Source organism: Coturnix japonica, chromosome 9 (genome assembly GCF_001577835.2).
Source record: "Coturnix japonica isolate 7356 chromosome 9, Coturnix japonica 2.1, whole genome shotgun sequence".
NCBI lineage: Eukaryota > Metazoa > Chordata > Aves > Galliformes > Phasianidae > Coturnix > Coturnix japonica.
In genome coordinates this window covers 21,054,653-21,081,178 of record NC_029524.1, presented here as the reverse complement: position 1 = coordinate 21,081,178, position 26,526 = coordinate 21,054,653, and the positions used below count along the sequence as shown (strand labels likewise).

Genomic DNA, 26,526 nt, shown 5'->3' with positions numbered 1-26,526 from the left:
TGGGGCCTGGGCTCTGCAGGTGGTGGCAGCAGTGCACAGTAGCATGTGGCAGCATCCGACTTGCTGAGCACATTGCAAGAGGGGACGTGCTGCAGACAAGGCCTTGCCAGCACCAATGGACCTTTTTTGCCGATACTACTTGTAGTGGAAATGCTAAGTCACAGCCTGAAACAGTGATTGAGCACCTGGTGGGAAGGCAGGGCCAACCCAGGGGAGCTCAGCTGCATGCAGTGCACCTGAGTGACTGGAAGGGGTGGAGCCAGGATCCACCCCTTCCCAGACCTCATTTAAGGGTTGGCAGTGGAGGTAAGGGCATCTCTTGTTGGAGATCTCTGTCTACCTGAGGCCTTCTAAAGGTAAGCAGCTCTTTTCCTTCATTTTTGCATCTATGGCTGCTGTGTTTAGGCTTGTTCTCATTTGCTGTAGCCAAAGACTTTGCCACCCTGCTATTGTCATCTCACTGTTGCATCACACTTCTGCACTGTGAATCTGTTTCATATCAGAAGTGCGATAAGAAGTTTCCTTCCTCTCTGCAGGAATGTCGATGAATTTTCTTGTGTCGCTGAGGTCCACAGGACTGCTAAGTTCCTTTCTTCGGTGTAGATGTTCATAACAGATGTCCTTACACAACTCATGGCATCCTCTGCTTATGTGGCTGCAACTGCTAATGCCCCAGCAGCTGACCCACTGGCTCAGTGGCCATTATTGCTTCATCGGAGGGTTTGCAAAGGTTCACAAAGATCTGCACTGCTGTCCCTGTATTTGTGCATTCCTCAGACTGGGCCTCAACTTCTTCCAGTTCTCCTACACAAAGCAAACATCTGCACAAATGCCAGCAGGGCAGAATCGGGTTTCCTCCCCTTCTTCACAGTTGTTTGGAAAAGCAGCTGATGGTGTTAGTGGAATCAGATGTTCTGTGAGCCTGGGGAGCAGAGGCTGCACTGTGACCCTCTGTTCTGTAACCACCAAACAGGCACCGATTAAATTCTGTTAGCTGTGTTCTAGGGAGGTTTCTTTGAAATGAAATCAGAGCTGAATGATACAGGAGTTGATGTAGTTCATATTTGTTTTAATCTCAAAAACCATGGTGTGTTTTTGTTGTTGCTGCTGCTTTTGTGGGATGGAAAGTTCAAATAAGACTCAGGAATGTCTCTATTTAGGTGACGTGTTTCAGTATTTATGGAATCAATAGCAGTTTGTTCCTTGAAATGCATTCACAATCAGTGTTCAGCTTAAGCCTTTTCCCCTGGAGCTGCACCTTCTGGTTGGTGCTTCAGAACTTGAGTCTGCAAGTGTCAGTGTCCCCAGGGAGAGGGCAGCAACTCCCAGCGTGGTGACCCACACATCTGCATTGTATTAGGGGAAATACAATCCCACTGGCAGCTCTTCAGCTCCAACACTGCACACCAGTGAGGGGATGCAGTGCAGTGTTTGCTGAAACCAATGCTTAACAGTATTTCAGACTAATAATAACATTATGAAATGAAATAAGTTGCTTTCATTATCTTAGCAAGCAAATGAACATTTTCTACATTGTGTGGAAACCAGCTTTCTGCCCTAAAGCCCTCCAACAGAAGACCTGCACCCAGGCCATGGCAGGATGTAGCCATAGAGGGGGGCAGGGCTGGGCAGGGGCTGTGTTTGGTATGCAGGGGGGCTGAGCTCCAGCACAGGAAGGTTTTGTGGCTGCAGTGGCAGGGAGACCATCATGGGGTCTCAGGTGTAGATGTCTGAGCCTGCTGAGGGTGCTGGGAGGTTTGGCAGGGCAGAGTGCTGCAGCTGTGCTGAATGTCCTGTCCTTGATGTCACAATGCAGGGCTCTGGCTCACTCTGATGCTGACTCGGAGCTGATTGAACTAAATTGGTTATCGTGGCTCTGCTATTAGCACAAAGGCCACTGCTAACCACTGTAAGGTTAGCTGCTGTTTGCTGCCTCAGGTGTTTGTGTTGACAGCAGAGAGCAGCTCTGCTCTCCAGAAGCAGTCTGTTCTGGCTCAGGATGTAGGTACTGAATGTTTGAAATACAGATATTCCCCATTGGAAGAAATCTGTTCTATTTCATAGTTCACTTTGAGTAATGTAGAATATTGCATATGCTGGTGGCCCACCCTTGTGCTCTTTGCAGTCCTTGCACACTGCCATGGCTCTGGCTGGCAGCCATTGGGGCAGCCTCACTGTGTCCATCCCAGCGAGCTGAATTCAGCGTGAAATACAGAACAAAGCCTCAATCTGGTGGTGCTGCTGGGAAACACTGGCTGCATTTTTAACATATACCGTATTGTAGTGGTGAATGCTTAAAGTCCTTCCCGTTGTCCATGGCTATTTCCCTCTGCACTGAAGTTGTCCTGAGATCCTGTGTTGGAATGAGCAGCATGCAGAGATCTAAGACACAGTAAACTAGGCCTATGTGATTGTGCATGTCTTTAGAAAGGTATAAAAACTTACTGATAATGCCATGGAGTTTTCCTCTCTTTTGCCCTTTCACATGTGAATGGCAAACCCAAATGGAACCCCAAAAATGCCTTCTGTACCATTTTTGTAGGAGAGAAAAATGGTATTTTGCTGATTCCAAAGAGAAATGCTTGTGAAACTGTACCTGCAGTAAATAGAAATATGACTGCATACTGAAATCAACCCCCCAGTAACAATATCAGGCCAGAGCTGGTACGCAAAGTAGTCCTCATAGAGACAAAATCAGACAGATGGGAAACATTACACCAGTTTTTCCTCAAGGGTAGCACTTAAGTAGTTCTCCACTTACAGAAAGGAGTCATAGCAGGTTTGTATCAAAGTAACTTCAGCTAAAGTTATTTCTCTAAAAGGAGATAAACATCTCTTTTGGAATTTCACTGGAAAGCTTATCAGATATGATAAATATGGCACAGGAGTAACAAGAGCCTTCAAAAGATGCTCTTTGTCCCTGGACCCTTCTGTGGGGAACGCTGTGTCCTGAGGGGATGCTGGAACAGCAGTTGCCTGTACAAAGTGCAGAAGCAGATGTATTCAAGTTACTGTATTAAATAAGTGTGCTGATCACGGTAATGCACCCTGTGCTGGGCACCAGCATCTCCAGCCCCGCACCCAAAGGGTTTCACTGCTCAGCCCTTGTCCCTCCACTCCTCAGGAAGCAGCCAGAGTGAAGCGAAAGGAAGCAAATGTCTCTGTGTTCCAGCTGATGCTTTAAGGATGGGCGGTGAGCAAGCAGAACATGCTGGGTTGCACCAGGCCACAGCTTCTGCTGTGCACCTTCACCTGGTCCAGCTGCTGGAAGCCATGCAGGCAAAGCAGGAGTCCTGCAGGGGGCTGAGATGGGGCCAGCAGATACACACCACCGCCTCCAAGCCCCCAGCACCACAGCAGTGAACTGCTGAGCCTCCATGATGCCTCTGGCTCAGCAGGACCTTGGGGCAGCAGCCTCTTCCCAGCCTCACATCAGCCCAAAGAGATGGGATGATACGTTGGCAAAAAAGATGAGCTCAGCAGAAAGGGCAAAGAACGTGGTGAGCTTTCTGTATTGACTTTGCCTTGCTCTTAAGAAAAATGCCCTGAGATCAATGAGCCCTAATGCATCAGCTTTAGCAGAACAAAGTGTCAGCCAGATACATTCTAGGAAAAAGAAAGGGGAAGCATCTAAATGCCAAAACAGTCCAGTTGAGCTGTGTTCCATTTCCCTTTTCTCACTGCAAATGTGTGGCTCTCCTCACATTCAGCCACAGCACAGAGCTGGGTTTATGGCTGGGCACAGCACAGAGCTGGGTTTATGGCTGGGCACAGCATGGAGCTGGGCAGCCTTTCCTGCAGTGAGATGCTTTCCTGGCAGGATTCAGTCCCACCGACTGTGGTGAGGTGAGGTCGGGGTGATGGAAACAGGGCAGCAGCCAGCAGCTCTCTGCTGTCAGCCTGACCAGCGCTACTGTTAGGATTTGTCTCTGATGCCCACAAGGCCTCTGCTTGCTTTTCAAACGTACCTTCATAGTCTTAATTAAACTGACACTCAAATTCTAAGCAAAACTGCTACAAATGTTAGCCTTGCTTTTTTTGTGTGCTGCCGTTTTATTTGTTACTGGCTTTCCGTTCCAAGTCTGCCGTTCTCTGGTTGGAGCCTGTACTGTACATGAAGGGAAAGTGAATGGAATGCAACCCACAGCAACGTCCATTAATTCTTGTGGGGAAGGGCTTTTGGACTGAGAAGTATAAGAACCTACTTGAGTGTGTATTTGAACGTCTGTTCCATTGTCTGGACAGTGGTGAACTTGGTAAAGCAGGTGACTTCTGGAGGTGGCAGCCTGTGGCTCAGCCCCATTGCACCGCCGTGAGGCCAGGAGTTCTCAGCCACAGCCTGGGAGCTCAAGAGGTGCCAGCCCAGCTGCTGGCACACAGATGTGTTTAATTCAATAGGAAAGAGACGTGACTCTTTATCTTGAAGATGACATACAGCACAAGGAAACTTGCCAACAAGGGAATAGTGTGAAAATGAAGATGAAATGGACTGGAGTCCCGACTTGCACAGTCTAAAGGGCGGCCAAACTGAGGGAAATTGTGCAGGAATATTTAGACACTTCTAGAAAGACATGTTGTTTTTTTCCCCAGCCTCTGTCTGTTCAACAACTAAAGCAGCTGGACGAGTTACCTAGAAATGTTGGACCTTGGGAAAGGCCCGTGAGGCACAGCTGCTGCTGTTTGCTGCTTCAGGTGGTTCCCACTCTGAAAGGTTTTTGAGGTTCACCCAAGCATGAAAATGGGTCTGATAGTACCAGGGAGGGCAACTGGGAAGACAAACCCTAGGAGGGAGTGAGAAAAGCAGCAGGGAATTTTACGTGTTACATTTGTGCCAAGGGAAGGGAAGGGTGCACAAACGTACCAACCTGAAGTAGCTTCTTGTAGACTTCTGGACTTAAGCTTACGCCTAATACAACACTTCTTGGCTTTGAGCTTCAGAAGGAAGTTGCAGATTAAAGAGCTGAGGTACAGGCAGCCTTTGTGACGCTCTGTATCACAGCATTAGGTATGAATTACAGAATGCATTGCATTGAGCTTCTTTAGTCACACAAAGGTTTTATTTTTTTAATCTGGTAAAAATACAGCAGAAATGCTGTGTTCCTGCATTCCCCTTCCAACTTCATTGTCCTTCTGCTCTTGCTGTGGCTGTACACAGAGGTTTCTCGGTTGTCCCATTAGCAGAGCTCGCTGCAGGGCCCGGCCGTGCCCCTTCTGCTGCCATTTCAGCTCTTTCCACTGTATGGCACCAGAACAATGTGAGTTATCTGGGGCTGCAATCTCTACAAGGCTTCAGGGAAAATACTTTTTAAGGAAATAAATTCCACGGCCGGCCCAGAAGTGCCTCTGTGATGAACTCCTGTTTTTTCCTTTGTCCCAGTGGAAGGCATAGCCAGGTGCACATCAAGGTACGGCTGCAGTAGCTCAGTACTGGCAGAGGCACAAAGTGCTGGCTGTTTCTCTGCCCCGAGCTGCAGCAGCACCGCAGGGGGAGGCAGGAACGGGCCCTGCTGGTGCACGAGGGCAGGAGAGACCGAGCTCTGCTTAACAGCGGGGAGCTGGATTCCCGGCCTTGTTGCAGGCTGCGCTGCAGGCGGCCGCTCCACCTGTAGGCGGCAGCGGATGATCGCGCGTGGGGCTGAGCGCACACCGTACGTGGAGACCCGAGGGGCCGAGTGCTGGACGCGCGTGTCTCATCGCTTTGATGTGCCGCTCTTCTGCACGGGTCCGTGGAGATGAATAAAATAATCCTTTGGGGCAACGCGCTGCAGGTCAGGAACGTGCTCACATGAAGCGAAGGCTGAGGTGATCGAAAAGTGCTGTGTGCGTTTGTTTTCCTTCCGGCTCAGGAGCAGCACTGGACGGGACTCACCTCCGTGCATGGGGACAACGAAAATCAGAACGTGCTTGAAGTAAAAAAAAACTGCGAATAGGGAGATTTTTGCAAAGCCACTCGTTTATCTGGGCGAGACGTTCAGACCAGAAGTGAGGGGTTAAAGCACTCAAGCAAACGGCTGCAGCAGTGGAGCAGCCGTTCAGTGTCAGCTCCCAGCAGCACAGTTTGGGGTGCAGTGGGATTTATCAGTACAGATGAGCACAGATCTGTGCTCCTGGATCGTGCCTTCCTGCCCATCTATTGCCTGGAACTTAAACCCACACGTTCCTTCCTCTTGGTGGGTGCAAAGTTTGCCGCGTTCTGTCAAGCCTGCAGTGAATACTTATGGGCCACAGATGGACGCCTCAGCTGAGTGGGGAGATGTGTCCTGTAATTCATGCTGCTTGTTCACAGCTGATCCTAAAGGAGCTGACATAAGGGCACCGAGGAGCAGGGTTTGGCAGAAACGCACTCCCTGCATTTCTGACTGACGGGGTTTGTGCTGAGCAGTAACTGTGGCAGAGACTGAAATGTTGGAGAGGTTTGTACTCGAGCCTGCTTTTAACTATTGGTGGCACTGACTGTGGGGCTGCAATCAGTGCATGCTTTTAGCTTGAATTTTCACTTCTTCATTCTGGAAGGAAGAATGGGAGAAATGTTGTGGGTGCAAATTCCATGTGTGTCTCATGCCATCTGCGAACAGCACGCGTGAGCTGCTCAACTTCCAGAAACCAGGAACAAACATAACATCACTGCAGAGAGAACTGCCCTGCTCCCAAATGGGGCTCGTACTGCAGGTAACAGAATCGTTCTGCACCCACTGGGGCTGAGCTTGGGGCAGTCCTGTTCACCTGACGCTTGCATAAACCCAGGACAATGTCACTCAAACCAGTGTGGGACCTGAGATGCAGAGCTGCTCCTGCTGAGCCCTGCAGATAAATTAAGTTCATAATCCATTCAGTACAGTGGCCTCCCAGAGATGAAATTATCTGGGGGGAGGAAGTACCAAAGCCAAAGAGCCTCCCCATCTAAACCCCATTCAGACAACTTGCAGATGAGGCAGGGAGTACAGTCTGCAATGGAACTCAGGAAGCTGTCACCATTAAGTGTCCCTTGTCTTTTCTGCTTTGAGCTTTACCTGTGTGATGTATCTGTGCTCTCTTCAATGCTGCAGCAACAGTGATGGTGAATCCACAACGTGGGTCTGCCCCGCCTGCTGCTCCAGGTTGCTCAGGGTGACTGCAATGTGAAGAGCCTGGCCCACACCCAGCTTATGGGGTGCAAGGTTGAGGCAGGTGAAGGTGGCCTGCAGAACCATGGGCTGGGCGAGTCAGAGCGGCAGCCATGGGCAGGGGCTGTGTGAGAGGTGAGGGAGGGAGGTGAGGAGCAGCACCAAGGGGGAGGAAGGTGGAATGGGGGCTGTGGAAGAAAGATGCGGTAGTTGAGGTGAGGAGAAGTGCCAAGGAAAGGAACGTGGCCATCAGACATATGAAAGTTGTCCTCTCTGTTGATGCCATCCAAACTTTCAGGCTTCACTGCTCCCCTGTGCTAATGCTTTTGTATCTGTCCTCTTCTAGGAAGCTGCCACTGGTCCTGAGCACATTCACCAGTCTTGAGGGTCTGCTGTGCCACAGCTGGATGCTCATCCCTCCAAGAACCTGTTTTTTCTCTGCCTTTCAACAGCCTGCAATGCAGTCAGGAAGCAAAGGATACTAAGGGACATTAGCCAAACTGCCAGGTAAATCTGCTAGTTTCAAGGTTGATGCAGTGGTAAACTATACTGGGCCTACAGCTCTTTGAAAGTAAACACTCATTTACAGCAGAACCCTGAAATCCCATGGGTAAGTTGAGAGCCAGCTGCCGATGGCTTTTCACCCTTGTGTCTCCAGGAGCTGTTGCTCAATGAACAAGATTGTGGTGTTTGGTGTTGAACCGAGGGGTAACTGTGAGCAGCTACTTAAATAGCTCCAGCGATGTTTGGAGAAGGCTGTTCCCTGGCATTGCCTAGAGTCTGAGAATAAACATCTTGCCACAGGTGACCACCTGATCTGTGCATATGGGCCTAAAAAAAGCCAGTTTGTTAAGTTTAAACACCTCAAAATAAAGCTGAGCAGACACCAGACGCCAATAGCTGTGCCTGCTCCAGCACTCAGCTCAGTGCAAGATATAAAAAGCAGCATTGTACAGGGGCTTTGTAGTGGTGGAGTGCACGGCTGGGGCTCCTGTGGTGTTGCAGGGTGACCACATAATGCTCAGTCAGTCTGCAGGGCACTGCTGAGGTGACTGCGGGGCTTTAAATATAGGCATTAAATACCACATTGACGGAACGATGCAGAAGTGGTGAGGCCCATGAGGGGAGGGATGGAGAAACCCAGTGGCTTATTTTATTTAATGTTTTTTTGCAAATACAATGAATGTCTGCTTGGCAACCTGCGCCTGCAGGAGCATGGCCTCGCTCTGTGCACTGGCTGAACCCCAGGGGCTTGTAGGGACAGCCCTGTCCTGCTCCAGGCTGCTGGCTCAGCCCAGGCCCTGGGAGCACACATGTACAGCAGGGCCACATGGCTGCGTGAGGACATATGGCTGCATGAGGCCTGAGCACCCAGGCATGTTTTCTGTGCCCAGCTGGAGCTTCTCCCCACCTGAAGCACAGGCTGGGACCAGCAACGGGGCTCAACTGCCTGCACTCCCTTCCCTGAGCTCTAGCAGGATCCTGAGGGCCAGTGCAGGGGCACAGCAGGACGTGATGCCTAAACCCAAACTGTGGGCATAGAGCAGGCTTGGCCCGCGTGCTTAGCTTGCCCACCACGCCTTCTTCAAAGGCTGCCCAACTGTTTGAGACAGCCGGTGATAGAGGGGATGGTGCTGAGACTGTTCAGCATCTGTGAGAGTTGAAAAGTTCATGGTGACAGCTGAGATAAAGGCAGCGCTGCTCCACACCCTGCCCTGCAGCACCCAGCCCTGTACAGCCCTGCAGCCTCACCCCTCTGCCAGGCCTCTGACTTCAAATTCACAGCTATGTATAAAGTCGGTGTGTAATTATTGCTTGTTAGGACAGGAAAGTAGAGTAGGTCCAGAAATAAGCTTGTGCTTTTCTGAATTAACCTTGAATTAACCCTGTGGCTTTTTAAGCATCCAGAGAAATGTCTGAATGCTGCCTGCCCACCCCATGGCTGTACATGGGCTCTGCTGCTTCCTCCTTCCGACAGGATGTGCCAGTGCCATGGCCCTCCTCACCCACCACAAAGAGCTGCTTCCTCCTCAAATTTCCTCTCTCAGCGCTTCTCCTCATTGCTCCCCACTGGTATCGTTCCAGTTATCTCTAACTTCAGCCTCGGTTTGCAGGTAGCAGTTAATGGTCTTAGAGAAGCACAGGGCTGGGGACTGTGCCTGGGTCACTTCTAGATTCTGGCATGGCATGGAGGACTTAAAGCTGTTTTGCAGGGAACTTAGGGACATCCAGCCCTGAGTCAAAAACTCAGCTGAAGACCTCTATTAGCTGGCACCCAGCGAAGCGTGGGGCAAGGCAGGCTGGGTTTTGATGGTCTGTGGGATAGGGAACACTGCAGGTGCTTTGCGAAACCCCACAGGAGGAGCAAGCAGCAGGGATGTGAGTATGGGAGAGGAATGAAGAGACGTGATGGATACTGGTGAGCAATGTGTCCTGGCCACCTCAGGGCCTGAGCCTGTGTGTGGGTGCCTGTAATGCAGCAGTGCTCATAAATGCATGAAAAAGCTGTAGGAACTCCCAGCTCTGTTTCTTGGGAATGGATATGTCAACCATCTGTAGTTTCAGGTATTCTGGGTTGTGGTTCCAGTTACCTGGGATCTCTGAAAGCCAGGGCAAGGAAAGTAACTTCCAAACAATCAATTTTGTGCTTGAATAGCAATCAGTGGATTTCCAAGGTGATGTATAAAGAAACAATTATTAATACCTAAAATATTGTTGCTTTCTTCATACACTGCGGATGCTTTCAATGGAGCTTTGTGTAACGCTGCACCATGCAGGAGAACTGTGTGGCTGTCATCAGCTAAAATCAGTGCCATTAGAGGGCAGCTGGATCTCTAATTATAACTTCATAAAGCTATAATGAAAAACACGTCGATTGCCAAAACAGAATGACATTGAGTGGACATGCAGCAGCGAGCCCCATGTGCTAACACAGTCATTACCCCAGTATACCATTTAGCAGAACATCTTTTTTGCTGCTATTCCTGAGAGTAGAGGCCAGTGACAGTGCAGTCAGAGTATGAAAGCAGATCTGTCTCTCTTCTTGTTGACAGAGGCTCTCACATCTGTGAGTGTTCGTGATCTCTCAGAGCGGTGGCTCTAAATATCCACAACCAATGCCACATCCCTCTTTGAGGAGTGCTTTTGAAACACTTGTCCAGACTTTTCTGTAATGGGCAACAATTATCAGGGAAATAGCAACACAAAATTAGAAAAAAACAACCCATGGTAGAAAGAGTAAAAAAGTAAAATCTTCGCCTGCATGTAAGAGATTTGTCTTGCCCGTATGACCATGCTGCATCAAACCAAGCTCCTGTGAGTCCAGAGTTCATTTTCCTAACCTGGCTGCAGGCAGATACCTACAGCACGGTAATATAAGGGCATATACATCTTCAGATCTCCCCAAGTAATCTCTCTGCCTTTAATATTTTCAGTTCAGGTTATTTTGATGAGCTAGATGAGCCTGCTTGGTGATTCTCACTGTCTGTTTTTCACATCCTCGTTCATTCTACCCTTGAGCCCCTGGGAAACTTCTGTGTCCAGCAGGGCTAGAACTGCTGTATGAGGAATGGGCTCCTCTGATTTGCTCTGAACCTGGCTTTCAGGATCCTTGATTCTCTCTAGGCAGCCTTCCCCACACTCTCTGCAGCACTTACCCTTAGCAGGCTTTGGTGATCCTCTCCCCACTCCACCCCTTTCTGCCCTGGCTGAGAGGTCCCACCTGGCATGGACTCCCCACACAGAAGCTGTTGTATTGCTCTGTTACTCAGCTTTTCTTGGTCCTTTTGCATTTCTTCATAGTCAGCTCTTGCTATTGCAATATACTGCAGTAAGTGCTAATTGCCTTTAAAGCACTGGGCTGTGGCTGTTCTGATCCAGGAGCTGTCGGAGGTCCAGCTTAGCATTTTCCCTCAAGGGTAAGCAGCATCCAAGAGTCAGGCAGAATGGTTTCAGCATCACTCGTCTCAATTTAATTTACAGTCAGATGTAAATCAGCACTTTATTCCCATACACTAAAAAAAGCTTCTTGATCTCTGTACTTGATAAGGCTGTTTGCAGCCAGTCCTACACTAGTCACTACAAACCCCTTTTGCACCAAAGCAGTGTAAATGACTTTGTGACCACTAAGTATGTTAGATCCCACCAGGAAACTGTTCTTCTGTAACTTCAGCTGCAATAGAAAACTAACTCTGGGCTCTGCTAGTATACGTGGTTGGGTTGTTAGTTCATTTCCTTCTCGCCCTGTAAGCTGCATCGACGCATGAAATATAAAGTGAAGAAAAAAGATTAGGATAGCATCTTTTCAAGAAATGATGAGCAAGCATCTTGACTTAGATGAAGACAGGAAGTTTTGTGGTTAGGCGCCCACTTAGGAGCTGCGGGACTCGGCTTGCTTCCAGCAATGAACAGATCTTTTGTATGAGCTTTGAGCCCCAGCTTCCTCGTTCAGGAATTCTGTAAAATAATTCAAGTGATTCATATTTCCTAAACTGATTTCTCTCTTCCTCCTGTAATCGTTTTAGCTGAGTAGGCTTGTTCTTCCTTTCTTGCAACAATTAGATGAGTCAGCATGGAAGAATTCAGTAGCACAGGATGCACAAGCTGTTACTGAACATGCGTGCAGAATTACAGGTTCACTGTGATAGTACAGTGCTGTTCGCATACAAGATCAGCTTCATTCTTCTCAGCTGGCACAGATCTGTTCATCTTGAAAAAGCTGGGAACTCAGCAGACAATCACTGGGATGAGTTTTGTTTTCTTTCCTCTTGGGGGGGGATATGCAAAGCTGCTGTGATGTAGTGACTGGCATTCTGCTTCTGTTGTGTTACAGCTGCTTTCTGAGGAGTTTGACCATTCAACCTTTCATCCATGTGAAGAGTGAATAATGTGCCTCTAACACATCTCTGGACCTCTCATTTCTTCCCAGGAAACTTAATTACTAGCACACACACACACATGGTAACCCCTGTTGCATTTCTTCCTGACGTATTCACTGAAGGATATGATTCAGAGGTGGCCTCTTGTTGCGGACAAGATGGCACTTTTAGCTTTCACAACCACCAGTCAAGGGTAATATTTGGCACGTACGTTGTGTTTCCAGCAAAAAGCCCTTGCTACTTTACACCAGAGCTTACCCTGTTCTTCCCCTTCACCCAACGTGCCCATTTCTCACCATGCTTTGCAGGGCAGGGCAGTTGCTGACGATGACTTTGGGTCCTGCTGGGACTGATGAGTCCCTTAGCAGCTGTTGGCACCATGTATTCAATCCTTCCACACCAGCACATTGTGTTAGTGACAGAGCAGATAAATTAATAAAGCCCTGAGTTCCACCACTGAAGATGCCTCCTTTCAGTAGCTCAGTCTGGCTGCTCTTTTATGGAACCAAAGATCCTGGCTGCATTAGTTACTTTGCAGAAAACAACCAAACAAACCAAAAATTCCATAGCTTGTGCTATGAGATGGAAAGTCCTGGAAGGGTCAGTGGGGTGGGGGCAGCGTGACTCTCTCCTAGCACAGCAGAGCGTGCTTGCTGGCAGCACACACAGTCACGCTCTGCTCACTGAGCCCACAGCTGCTCACGTGCCAGCTGTGAAGGCTGTCGCTCCTTCTGGTCATGGGAGAAGCATATGGGTGTCTCGGTGAGACAGCTGCCAGGCGTGAGGGCAGACCACTTCAGCGAGTGCTTTGTCCCATGGCCAGGGAGCGTTCTGTTCCCAGGTAGGAGGCACTGATTGCAGCTGGTGTTTCCTGTGGCACTGTGACTGTCCTCGCAGGAGTGTGCTGTAGCACTTCATGCAACATGGGACAAGCAATAGGAAATCAGAAGGTCAGTGAGGCACATTCGGTGATTGTCACTAAACCGTTTTTGGGGAAGCAGTTTTGGTCCAGCATTGACTCCCTGTGCTTTGGAGTCGTTCTTTGCAGCTTGGCAGTGCGGGCAGGTACAGCAGGTAGTGCATGTATTGTATATGTCCTTTTGGCATTCCACAGCTGAAACTCACATCAAATGGGGAAACAGAGACTCACAAGAAAGTAACAGGGCAGAAAGCAAAAGGAGGGCTCAGATCCTGGCAGAGCTTTGACTTGGAATTTAGCAGATTCCATACTTTACGTGTTGGAGAACTTCAGCTTTTCACACTTTATCTTTATGAATACCGGTCAGTGGTCTTGATCTATCCCATTTTGGCCATCATATTTCCTCTATTGTATCAGTTTCCATTACGGAAAATCAAACGTCTGATTTTTCTGCCTTTCCTCTCTCATTAGTAGTGACAAGGCCAGTTTCTGAGAGGTGTCATGATGTTGATGTTGGAAAGAGCTGTGAAGCAGCCTGTCTAGCAAAGTCTCAAACAAAAGAAAACATCACTGTGCAGAGCACTGTAAAGCCTTTGAAAATTAAAATAACAAGGTGGACCCTTGTTTTTTGTTACTATGTGAGATTCAGAATCTCTGCTGAGCAGCATTTTCATCCAAATATCCCGCACCAGCTGCAGTCCTTCATTCATATAAGGCAAGGGTTTCTCTCCCGTTCCTGGACTCCTTCACCTCAGTATCAGCAGAATTTCTTCAGCACAATAGTTAACAGCTGACACATTCCTGCCACACCTTTCCAGCACACTCATCTGCATTCCTTGCTCAGCTCCAAGACATGCCCTGTCCATGTAGCTGCACTCTTGGAGCTCACGTTTGCCGTCTTTTTTGCTCCTGTGGCACCAAGCAGTCCTACAGGTTGCTTCTGGGTTACAGGAATGATGGGCTTACACCACAGTCTCAAAAGCCAGGTGATCCTGTTCTTCCAAGAGCAGCTTGAGGGTACATTATCCCATCCCCTGCACAGTAATTTAAGTATCTTACAACTCATTTAAAGAAAATAATATGCTGGAAGTGTCCGATCTGTAAAATCTCTGGACCTTACTACACATGTAACATAAGCTAATGTTCTTCCCTTAATGCATTTTTATCTCAGATCTGCAACCACAGCTTTCTTCCACTCTTTCTTTTCTCTGTTTATAAAGATTTTTCTACCATCTCCTGTGTTAATTGCCTCCAGTTTCCAGTTGGTGTTCATGTTTCAAGCTCCCAAAGTTTCTCTGGCAGACAGCTCTATCTTCAAGACAGTCCTGGGCAGATTGGATGGAACAACGCCTGAGGCCACGGCACCTCACCGTGCTCTGGGGCTGGACCTGGGCACACACAGGCTGTCCAGAAAGTTATTTCCCCTTTCGCACTTCTCGCTTTCCTTGTGCAGCATGGCAAATCCAAACCTCAGAGCTGCGAAACTCCCGCCGGCACTTCATTTGTAGCCTAGAGAAAAAAATCTCAAGCCTCTTATTTTCATACAAGTGGGAACCAGTACTGGCTGGCCTTGGTCAAGGGCAAAGGAAATTGTTAATCTGTCACTACCTTGAAACACAAATCTCTTTGCTTCTCACTGGAGCAAGGGAAAGATCCCAGTCCTTGACTAATAGTAAAACATACAGCTCAGGATGATTTCATTTCTCCTTCTTCTGTTCTAGTCTCATTTTTAGTGTTTTACTTTTTAGTTTAGTCTTTTATTTTTATGGTTTACCTGGCATTAGTTGCTTTTCAAAACAGTTTATTCTGTTCATTAAACAGAATAATTAACCAATGACAAAGCATTTACATTGTAATTAAAACAATATTCTGTTCTGGAAAAGATCTAAGAAGTGATACCTCAAAAAGGACTTGATGTATTTGTATGGTAGGGATGTACCTGAGCTCTGGTGGGACAAGGCAGCCCACTGGTCATCCTTGCTTCCTTCCGGTCACCTTCCTGACACATGGATCTGCAGGTCAGTAGAGAGGAGAATCATGGCAGATAATGCATATATTTGGGGAGCCTGATTATAATAACTAAATAAAAATCCACAAAGTGACAAAGCCGAGTAAATAATCAGTGAAGTTAAGATCATAGAACCGTGGAATCACCAAGGTTGGAAAAGACCTCCAAGCTCACCCATCCCACCATCCCTCACCACCAGTGTGTCCCCACTGAATGTGTCCCTCAGCACCTCAGCTGAACTCTCCTCCAGCACCTGCAGGGACAGTGACTGTACCACTCCCCGGGCAGCCCTCCCGTGTCTGACCAAAGGTGCGGTGGCACTGAAGGAGCGCTGGTAAATGTGCACGGCAGGTACCCTGCAACCCTTTCAGAAGGAAGAGAAGGGTTTGGGGGATGATCTAGTGGTGGGAGATGGCTTTTCTCCAGGACAGATCACAATCTGTGCCTGCTTTGAGGCTGTGGGCTTCTCTTCCTAATTCACTGTAACGCTGTTTTGACTGAGGAGACTGACACACCTTTGACAGATCTCTGATTACAGCAGGAACTTTTCTGACTGCACACCAGTGCAAGGTTTTTTGCTTTTTGTTTCCTACACTGAGCTTTGCAGTCTTGTGTCCGTACTGTATCAACGTACACAAAACTGAACTTCAAAAGTGCCTGGGCTGTTTTCATTGCAAAGCAATCCATCCTTCAGGTATTTTTGCTAGCAGCAGTCCCCAGAATGCAGTCCCTAATATGGGAACGTGCTCCCCACTGATGTGCCAATCACAAGTTCATGTCTTTGTCTTACTGAAAATGAAGCCGTGATTATTCATGCAGTTCCCAACGAGTCACTCCACACCCTGGAATTACTTCTGACAGATGTAAAATGCCGTCTGCTGAATTCCTGCTCCAAAGAGCCTTTTGCACGACCGGTTTATCAGTGAATGCAAGCAGACTCATGATTTGCAGTGCTTCATCACTGTGGCATGTGTAACACTAAACATGACGACTAGGGAAACCAGACCCACCTACTTTTTTCTATAGGCTCACAGCCCCCAGAATCTCAGCAGCCTCACAGGAGGAGCTCACTCAGCAAAGTGTGTGTGCAGAGAGACCCAGTGTGAGCTGCATCAAATCCTGTGGGTCTGAATGTAACTATGTGAGAGAGTTGATCAGCTGAGGATGTATGAACTCACTGGCAGGGAAGATGGACCAATGAAAACATGAGGTGGAGACCAATAACCAACAAAATACGGACCAGTTCTGGCCCTTTTCACTTTCTTGCTTTCTCTTTGCTGCAAAGAATGTGCTTACCTCTGGCTGAACACTCAGCTCTGCTGCAGGTAGTGCGTGCTCTCTGCCCTTGCACGTGAGCAGCGACACAAGTCACTTCAAGCTGAGCTAGAACGGAGCTCTGCTCCCTGCCTGCCCCTCTGACCTCCTAGAGCTGTTAGTGCTCTCTGCTGCATTTACCACAAGCACCTGAGCACACCCCTCAGTAACGCTTAGAAGGCAGGCACGGGCTGCTCCCCAGAGCTCTGCAGCTTCTTCCTGAAACAAGGGATCCCCAGGCTGTGCCATAGGGGTTTTCACAGTCATTCCTGCCACAAAGTAAAGATGTCTCAGGGGCTCCAGCCCGGGGTGACCTTCTCTGATCAAAACCTCCTCCAGCATAATGCAGCAGCCGCAAAGCGTACTGACCTGCTGCTCTCCATTACAAAACAGGAACATGGGAACACGGCGTGGTAACGCAGTGTCTAACTGTGAGCTGACAGTAACACCAGGAGTGTTGGTGTGGTTGGATGTAAGCACCATCCGGTATGTGCTGCTGTGTGTGTCATGGAATGGCACAGGACTTGGCTAAAGGGAGCTGTGCTGAGCAGTGGAGTGCTCACCAGAGGAACAGACCACAGAGAAATCTCTGTTGCCAGACCCGCAGTCAGTGAAAGGACTGATGAGCTTTTGCAGGTGGCTGCCATCATTGTGATGTCACCCTCTGGTAGTTGGCCATAATGGGAGACTGAGGACTTGGCCTCTGCACGGTGAGATTTCCAGAGTGAGATTTCAAGATGTGATTCTATTTCTTTTTCTACCTCTGGAAATGTGTCATTGCAAAGCAAACCAGCTGCACCAAAAGCTGGGCCAGGCAGCCATTTCTAGCAGTGACAACACCAATTATTGACCTGGCTAATTCGGAACAGCAGCACCACGGCTTGTTAGAGCTCACAGCTGTGCAGTCTGTGTTTCCATGCAGGGGACGTCACCCTTCTTGTAACTCAGGGAACTGTTGTGATAACATTTTGTGCAAAGCCGGATCATTTTTGTCAGACTTGATTTGTTTCTGCCATGTTTCCCAGCTAATTCAATGTTATGCATCTCAAGTAACTGCAGTGGGAACACGACCAAACCTTTTTGTTTGCCCCCAGATTCTTTGCCTCCCTTTCTAAGCAGGAGGGCTTGTTCCCCCTCTTCGCACTGGTCAGCCCTGGGGCTGTTAGAGCCCTGCCCTTGTCATGGGCACAGAGCGCAATGCCACAAGTTTTGCAGGAATACAGAGTCTTTTTCTTCCTCTTCTAAGAAAGATCTGTGCTTGAATAAGCAAACAAAACTGGGACCTGATTTTGCATCCCTCTGGTCCCAGAGCTGTCCTTACTGGAGTCAATAACTCTGCTCATGTGAATATATGATGTGGTATAAGAACCCTCAGCTATTCATTCTTAAAGGAGAAAGGTTATTTTTGCAAGTCACCTATTTCTGAATTTTGCTACATATACAAATTTACTCTATATAATGGATCTATGAATTCTTTGAAATAAATGTGATGAAGGGGAAATGATCGGGTCTCACGAAAGTAGTTCAGAAATGCTCAGGTTTTGTTTATTTTACATGGTTTAATCTTCTCTGGCCATATTTTCACTGACTGCTTTCCACAGTAACCATTCAAAATAACCTTTGTTTGTCAGGATATTCCACATTGCTAGAAGGCACCAAAAATGTCAAACATGGGAACAGAGAACAGTTTTTTTTCTCACTGCTACAGCCCAGTACAGATCTGCACCACCAGACTTCTTGTATGGCTACTGAGCTCAAAGTCAGCTCCAATAGTTCACAGCACAGCACAAGGACATTCTGTAGAGATACAGAAGTATCCCTCGTGAATCCACAGCACACAAATGTTCTGACCTCGCAGCGTTTTCTCACTGTATTTTCAGTATGTGCTTCCTCGTGTTTCAAAGGCATTGGAAAATATAATGTTTTGGTTTAAGAGTCTGGTTCAGAGTGAGATAATAATCCACAGCTGTAATGGATGAGCCTCACCGTGCTGTGCCCATTCTGAATTATCCTCACTGGAGTTTCTCCTTAAACCGTGAGCTACCTCTGCTCTGCTCCCCACATTTCTCAGTCACTGCAGACAGAACTGGGTCGGTGAAGTGGTTCTTATGGAAACACACAAGAGCCATTGGAGCAGAAAAAACCTTTTCTTCCCTTGAGCTGCACCCAAATGCTTTTATGAAGTTTGTTTTTCTGTAACAGGTTATTTTATTTACTGTGGCTGAAATAATGCCAGTGAAAGATTTCTATTTAAACACGATGTGTTTACACTTTCTGTTTGCTTGTTTGCTGGGGAAGCTTTTTACCCAGCCTCACCGGAGGGAGGAAACTGATGTAAAGAAAATCCAGAGCAAGATACTGTTTAAACTGGAATAAGTTCAGACATGGGGGGGTGCACAGTGTCAGCACACTGTCAGCACACTGCTGCCTGCGCTGAGTCAGAGCCTGAGTGGAGCACAGTGCTGCTTGGCTGCTGGGGGTGCACAGCCCTCCTGTTCAGCAGCCCAGGCAGGGAGCCACCACGGCTCGCTCGTGCAAAAGTCGTACAGCATGAGTGACCTTCCCATGCAGCTCTTGGCTTCGTGCCGCCCGCAGCACCCTCTGCACACCAGCAGCAGGGAGCTCTCCCTGTCACATTCTTGGTGGGACATTAGGTATTGGAATTAATATGATGAATTATGTTAATTAATAGGATGACTAGGGAGACTTAATCTTCTCACACAGTGTTGGTGTTTACTGTCAAAGATTCTGCACCTGAATGTGCCTACCCTATGTTCTGCTGAAGGTTTCCTTGGAGCATGCAGGAATCTCAGCACCCTGCTCTGTGCTACTGCACTGCAGACAACTGCACTTACACAAGCTGAGCTACTTCTGCCTTTCAGGGCCAGCTGATGCTTCCCGAACACCCAGTTCTGTAGCAGAAAGGATGTATGAGTAGAAGTTAACGCCAGCTTCAAACTGTTCTAGGTTGCAGTAGCAATTGCTATGCATGGACAGCTCATTCAGCCACATACTGCTCATACATAGATGCACACATTCTCATGGCCCTGAGCAGGGAATGAGGGCCATTGGCCGCTCTTGGGCCATCCCTTGGGCCATGGTCAGCTCACCCGAGGAGCTTTTACTCCTGGCGCAATGGTGGTGTCTCATAAGACCGCTCACTGCCAACACCTGCACTGTGTGAGGCATTGTAAGGGTGAAGCGCAATGCTCCATTCCCAAGTGGAACAAATAGGAGCATCTGCCAAGCTCTGCGTATGCATGAGGTCATTGAGGTTACATTCCTGCAGGTCAGAAAACACAACCAGCATGATCTCACCCTCATGCCAGTTTCTCCACATTGCAGTGTTACCACAAGGCCTGACGACACGCTGCTGCTGCGCCGGGCAGGACGGGACCATGGGCTTGTCTGCACTGTCGGAAAACAAGCAGCCGGGAGCAGGCAGGCACAAGCAACCTGCAGGTAAGAATGCAGCACAGTCACTCTGGTTTTTCCACAGCATGAAACAGCCGAGCTCATAGCACGCACCACCCAAACGTCCCTAAATGTCTGCTCTGCACTGCACTTTTACCACGATCATTCATGCTCCTTTGTAAAACCATGCCTTATTTATCAGAGCTTTGTGACCACATTTCTTCAGTGTCTGCTGCCCAGTTGGAAAAGAGGTGTGCAGTCCTAGGGACCACAGAGGGAGATGGGAGCAGCACAGTGGAAGGCAGCTATACAAAGCCCCACAGAGGAATCGCATTTTCCAGCTCCTCATTTGTTATCCTATGTGGTAACGTATTAATTCCTTCACTAAACTCTTTTGATTATTTTTATTACCCTCCTGATGTCACTCTGAATATTACTGTTATCCTTATAAATACACAAACCCCTTTCTGAAGAATTTTAGCCATCCAACCAACACGCCCTGTGACCTTGATGTCAGTACACTCAGTTCATCAGTTGAATTGAAAATAATTGAACTTTGGATGAAAAATCCACTAGGTATCCCTAAGGCTTATACATTTGGTATGGTTTAAGGAGTAAGGTGTAAGTACTTGTACATAAAATGAATATCATTCTAACGGGTTTTGTGTTTTCTTAGATGTTACTTGACAATTTTGGCAGTACACCTCCATGCAAAAAACAAAGGTGTGTTTTATAAACACATGCCAGGTTAAAGAGACCCAGCACTTGCCTCAGCTGATTAATCAGAGGTTCAGGCTGTGATTACCAATTTCCCATACACACCTGCAAGGCATCCACTGTACTGTATGGGTCTGCTGGGGGCAGGAGTGGCAGCAGACAAGAGGGCGTGCAAAATGGGCCCCAGCTGCAGTGTTTGACTGCCTGGAAACAGGAATGTATCCATTCTCCTGCAGTTTAATGCAAAAACTCCTGATCCTCAAGAATACCAGCTGTGAGTTGATGTCAGTGAATAGCAAATATTCCCCTGACATCAATCCAGATCATGTTTCATTGCAGAAGGATTGTCTTCAAATAGACTGCCACTGGTTCTATGTTTAGGACCTACTTTCCATGCTTGCTGATAGTGTCCTGCTTCTTTCCAAAGCTACATATTCCCCATGTCTTGGCCAGCTTTGGGCCCAGCCCCGTAAGTCACACTCCTGTGAATAAGCCTTATCCATGAATGCAGTGAGTCTCATGTCATGACAAAAAGCTCTAATGAAATGATGTTCTACAAGCACAATGAAAAGCCAAACCAATGAGTACTCAGCTAAGACAGCTGCACGATAAGCAACTTTTTTACATTTATCGCCAAGCCCTAAGACCCCCAAAATAACCACACATTGAGTCACCATCATGATGAAGCCAGTTTCTGAAGATCTACATAGATAATATGGTTATTGTTTTCAATACATACATCCTGAATAGGGCTCTGGAAATTGGAACCGTGAAAATAATTATGGTGATGATAAATTTAAAATGCTATCCAGACGAGAAGCTGAGGAAATCTCTAGAGATATCTTTTGGTGGACTTCATAAATCTTAACACCATTTTTAATTAAGTATTAGTTATTTCATAATCCACATTGCTTATTTAGCAACTGCTTTGGTATTGTGTATGTTATCCTGGCAACATACATTTTTTCCTTAGGCCAGTATCACAAAACTCCATTTGGATCATCTGTCATCCCGAATCTGCCTACGTTGTTATTCTATAGCTGCAGATCTCAAAATGATGAGCAATGCTGGATATTCATCAACCTTATTTCAAAAATTGAGTTACTATGATGTAATGAGATTAAGAAATTTGCTTGATGCCATTAAATGAATTAGTAGCCATACAAAGATGAGAAAATATTTCCCTATTCCTGGCACTGCTCGTAATCCACTGGACACAAAGGCCCGAACCACTTCTTACTGCCATTCGCTGCTGCAGCAAATCGGTGCACTGAAGGAGGCATTAATTCACTCTTCAGGGCTTTTTAAGAAACTTTTATATGACTGAAAGAGAACTTCAGATACTTCAAAGAAGAGAGAATGATGGCACTGTCATGGCACTTCAGGGACTGAAATTCAGTCTGCAAAAGCCCATACAAATTCAAAACAAGGAGGATGATATTTATGCAGAACTGATGCTCTGTGCATATAGAAGTGTGGGTTTTGGCAGAGCTTGTGAGCTTCAGGAAGCCATTGAAGGGAATAAAATACAAATACACAGCCATGACATTTTATGATGTTTCCTTTCTTAGGCCTTTTTGGAGGTTATCAAATCCTTGGTGGGTATTTGGCGTATGGTTAAGAAAACTCACGAGGAAAAATGTAAAGGAAACTGAAGCAACCGATTATGCACATTCTGTAGTTTTTGTAGTTATCTGCTGGGGACTTCTCAGGTCCTTTGCGTTACCAAAAGCAAGTTTTGCAGTCAGAATGTACAGTCTCCTTATGATTTCCACATAATAGTGCTGTTGTTCCAGATGGATATCAATCCAATTAAGAGCAAAGAAGATTTGAGCTATATTCAGTGGATTTGGAATTACCATTGACACCAAATTTCTTTGCCTCTGGTGTTTTTTTTCGGCACCCATACAAGGCGCTATGTTAAATTTTAAAAAACTCTTATAAATATAAATATGGAGGAAAACTCTGCTCGATTGTTCTCTTCTTGTTTTAGAACCTTTGAAAATAAGCTTATAATTCTAACACATCATTAATGTCCATCCTTCCAAGATATTCTGGAAATTTCTCTTTGCAACACAACATGGAGGAGGCTGAGGATAAGTGGCTGCAAGTTTACACTTTGTAAGAGATGTGATGTGAGCTTGTAATTCAGGTTCTGTGTCATCTGTGGGAAAAACCATAGAATGCTCATCTCTCCTCGTTGCACACACCCAGATGTGGTATCAGATTCTGATCTCTTTAATCATTAGAACTTTTCGTTATTATTTGAATCAGCATGCTGTCTGGGGAGATTGATTGCAGAACAGAGTGTTACTATGCTGTGTTCCCATCTCCTTCTGCTCTGCTCTGGTAAATGCCTGAGAGACTGGCTTCGGTTATTATGTGATATTCCGTGTAAACCTGACTTCATAAGTAGATGCAGGACTCTCTGGCAGTCATGCTCCAGAAAAAGGGGACAGACTCATTAACAGGATCTGTTGTGACAGGACAAGGGGAAATGGTTTTAGACTGAAAAAGGGCAGATTTAGATTGGATATGAGGAAGAAGTTTTTATAATACGGGTGGCGGGGCACTGGCACAGGTTGCCCAGAGGGGAGTGGGTACCCCATCCCTGCAGATGGCCAAGGTCAGGCTGGATGGGGCTCTGGGCACCTGATGGAGCTGTGGGTGACCTCATTCACTGCAGGGGAGTTGAACTAGATAAACTGTTTAAGTGTCTCTTCCAACTCAAATGATTCTATGATTACAGAGTCATATAATCCATCCATCCACTATCCGGTACAGAAAAGGTATTTTGACTTTTGTAAAAAGTTTCAGTTAGTGCAGAATGTGAATTTTGTGTAACATGTTTGTGGGAAAGAGAAAAAAAAAGGGCCAGGAAACCAATTGTGGCTTATCAGTGTCCCATATGACACAGCAGCAATACATCTGTCAAAAATTACTCAGAACCTAAATATGTAGAAGTTCCCACACACCTTTATTTATCTAGCCCTAATCTTTGCTCTTGAATGTGTGCTTACCAAAGAAAAAGGGGAAGAAAAGGCATTGTGTGTATTTAAGCGAAATGTGAGGGGCACACACACACTGGTTCACCTTTGAACCTGCGTATCTCCCATATTTCAACCCCAAGTATTGGCTCAGCTTGAGATCCAGAGCACAGATACCAGCACACCAAGCAACCAGGACTTCCTGGGGAGCTGGTTTAAATAGGCTGTCTGCTTTTATTATTGTAGAGTTGCAACTGCTTTAATGTCCACTGTAACGGCCCTCTCACCTTAGAAAATCTTTCCACTCCACGTGGAACTCCTTACTCCTGTGCTACAGGTATGACATGCAGACATGCACTGTAGGAACTCAGTGCTGCCAACTGTTCTATGACTGTGTGGGTTATTTAAAGTCCCTGACTGGCTCTTTGGAACCTCTGTACATTTTCTTTTTTTCTTAGATAACATCCAGTGTTAATGAAAAAAAAAAAAACAATGCCCAGCCATTATTTGTGCTGTTAACGAGAGATAATAGATACATTCTTGCCAGATAGAAAGATTAGAAAGGCATACAGAGTTTATCAAAGAGATGTCCATTTTTACCACTACTGACATCCGTCTTTACTCAAAATGAATTAGAAATGTATGAGGGAATATGCTGCTGAACTCCAGAAAACCATTCACGTTGCACTTTTAATTAGGTTAAATGGAACCTGATCCAGATTCCCCTTTGTTGTTAGACTGGAATGCTGAAAATGCTGTAATCTACTTATACATCAAATGGAAAAAGTTTTCTGTTTCTTTAAATTTCATTACATTACCACGTGTTAACTAAATATCCATTGTTTACAGACTGTTTCATGTTCAGACGGAGAAAGACACACCATCTCAATTTATTTATCACAAGGCCAGGATTTAGTTACTGTCTTTTAAACTAAATACCAAAACCAGCTCTACTCCATTTACAACCATCAAGATTGGTCATGAAATCTTGAGAAGAAAGTTTCTACCATTATCAGGTCAGACAATAAAGAGCAAGAGAGGAAAGGATTGCAGCCTCAGCTGGTCATAGGAATACCTCTATAGATTTTGTAAGTTACAACAGAAGGAGATTTGGGATGATGGGATGTTCACCTCTACATGCTGAGTGGGTGCAGTGCCACATTCCCCTTCCTGGGAAACTTTGGAACAACGAGCAGTTTAATTTCAGTCCTGGATTTTGAGTGTGTCATGTATGACAGAGATGTTCTGAAATACTTGGTTGCTTGTCCATGTATTTATAGTTGCTTATTACCAAAGATCCTGAGGGACAGAGTTGTCTTAGGAGTGGGTAAAAACAGGAATACAGAAGAAACAACCGAGAAACAGATGTTGCCTTCCCTGAAAGTGTCCCAGTGCATGGGAATTGCTTCATAATCACTTCAAAATAGATGGTTTTTAGCATCAACAGCACGTTGCAGTTCCAAACTGGATTTGCTGATCAGGTTTGACTTCGACTTTCTACCTCAAAACCACAAATTATTCAAAACACAGCAAAAAGCAAGGCTGAGAACAATGTAAATGAGAGCAGCTAAATCAAACAGAGGAAAACCTCACAGGGGCTTTCACAGCCCATAGTTAACTTCCTATTAACAAACAACCCCAGACTGTCCCATGAAACAGCACTTTTCAGGCAACTGTTCCAGATTACGCTATAATTTGCCTCAATGATTTACACAACGCTGTAGGTGTGTGCGGTGCTCTTTGGCACAGTGAACTGAACAGAGGAAAAGTCCTTCCCCTGGCTGCTCCCCACCTGCCAGCACGTCACGTGCAGCACCAGGCAGGATGGAAAAAGTAAACGTACCTGGCTGCTAATCTGTGCAAATATTCATGCCACTTTTTGACATGATTTATTTAAGTAAAACACAGCTCTCATTGGCATTCACTGGTTTTGTGATGGAGTTGAAAGGAGTCAGGGTTGCGCTAACAACTGATGAGATTTCATAACATTGATGTGTTTCCATTTGCAATTGAAATGTGTTTCCACGTGTGTAAAGGCTTCCATCTGCTCTCTGTAGTTGGCCAGACTTTTTTTGTTGTATTAGTTGTTGTATTTAGTGCCTGCTATTTTCTATGGAGAAGACAATGAACACTGCAAGGACAAAAAAAGAATAATTTTGTTAGGGTCAGGAAAAGGAAATTTCCATTTAAGACTTTAAGAAGAGCCTGAAGCCAAATACTGCAACTACTGTTCACTGGTTCTCTTGATAGTTAGTGGCTTTTATAAATGCAAAAATCCTACTTACTTATTCAAGTAACTCACTTGCCCTTCCCTACGCCCTTCTTCCCTCCAGCAGACTGTAACCTGGAATTTGTCTTCCAGCTCTTGCAGTCAAAGTATTGCAGGTGAAATTCAAAAGGAGTTGAAATCCAAATTACAATGAAATCCAAATTACAATTGCATCTCAGCACAGTCTGGGATTGTTTGTGGTAATTAAGATGAGTTCTGAAAGCAAGAATTTGGAAGTAAGTCTTGCAGCCTAATGTTACTGGCTTAATGAACTGTAAAACACACAGTTTACACTGAAATAAAGGATTTTCTGATGTTTTTGAATTTGAGATGCTAACTCAGAATCTTGATAAGAAGCTGTGAGAAATGGAGTGCACCCTTAGAATACTAAAGGTCGTACTGCAGGAAAACACCAGCCCAGGTGTAAGGCTGAGGTTAAAAAATGGGTCCCCTGAACTTTTCCTACTGTGACTGCGACAAAACCAGTCCTTCATTACTAGTGCAAATGCCCTGTTAGGTCACACTGCTGCCCCAGCAATCTTCAGCAATAATTACCCACTGTTATTAAGGGCTAAGAATTGTGAACCCATCGACTCCGTATACCAACAAACTGTCTGACTCCCTCTGGTAATTCCTACGGCTTTCTCATAACAGTATTGTATCTCAGTGTTAGCACTGGGGATCTTCAAAATTCTGACTTTACATGTACCCCTATGAATGTGCTTATTTCTTTTCATACACTCACGCACAGATCTGAGAGTGCGAATGTCTGTGTGGCCTCTGACTCTATGGCAGAGGAACTTGATTTTTGGTCTCTGTTGTCTAAGAAAGCATTGCTGAGTCGTGTGAAAGATCTGTGCCTTTTGCGTGACAGGTACATGACACTTAAATGGCAACACATGTAAATTCACCTGCAGC

At 46.3% G+C, this 26,526-nt stretch overlaps 1 long non-coding RNA gene across 5 annotated transcripts in view; it reads left to right on the top strand.

Moving 5' to 3' along the window:
• LOC107318389 overlaps positions 1 to 25,932 on the top strand; it is a 32,508-nt gene extending 6,576 nt beyond the window's left edge. For 2 of the 5 annotated variants that reach the window (XR_004308433.1, XR_004308432.1), the window contains exons 2-4: positions 7,450 to 7,610; positions 19,567 to 19,683; positions 19,838 to 25,932. This is a non-coding gene — a long non-coding RNA (uncharacterized LOC107318389). Of the gene's footprint in view, positions 1 to 328; positions 6,670 to 7,449; positions 7,611 to 19,566; positions 19,684 to 19,837 lie in introns of those variants that run through there. The other 3 variants (XR_001557338.2, XR_001557337.2, XR_001557336.2) reach the window with 3 other exon arrangements.
• The last annotated feature ends 594 nt before the right edge of the window (positions 25,933 to 26,526 follow it).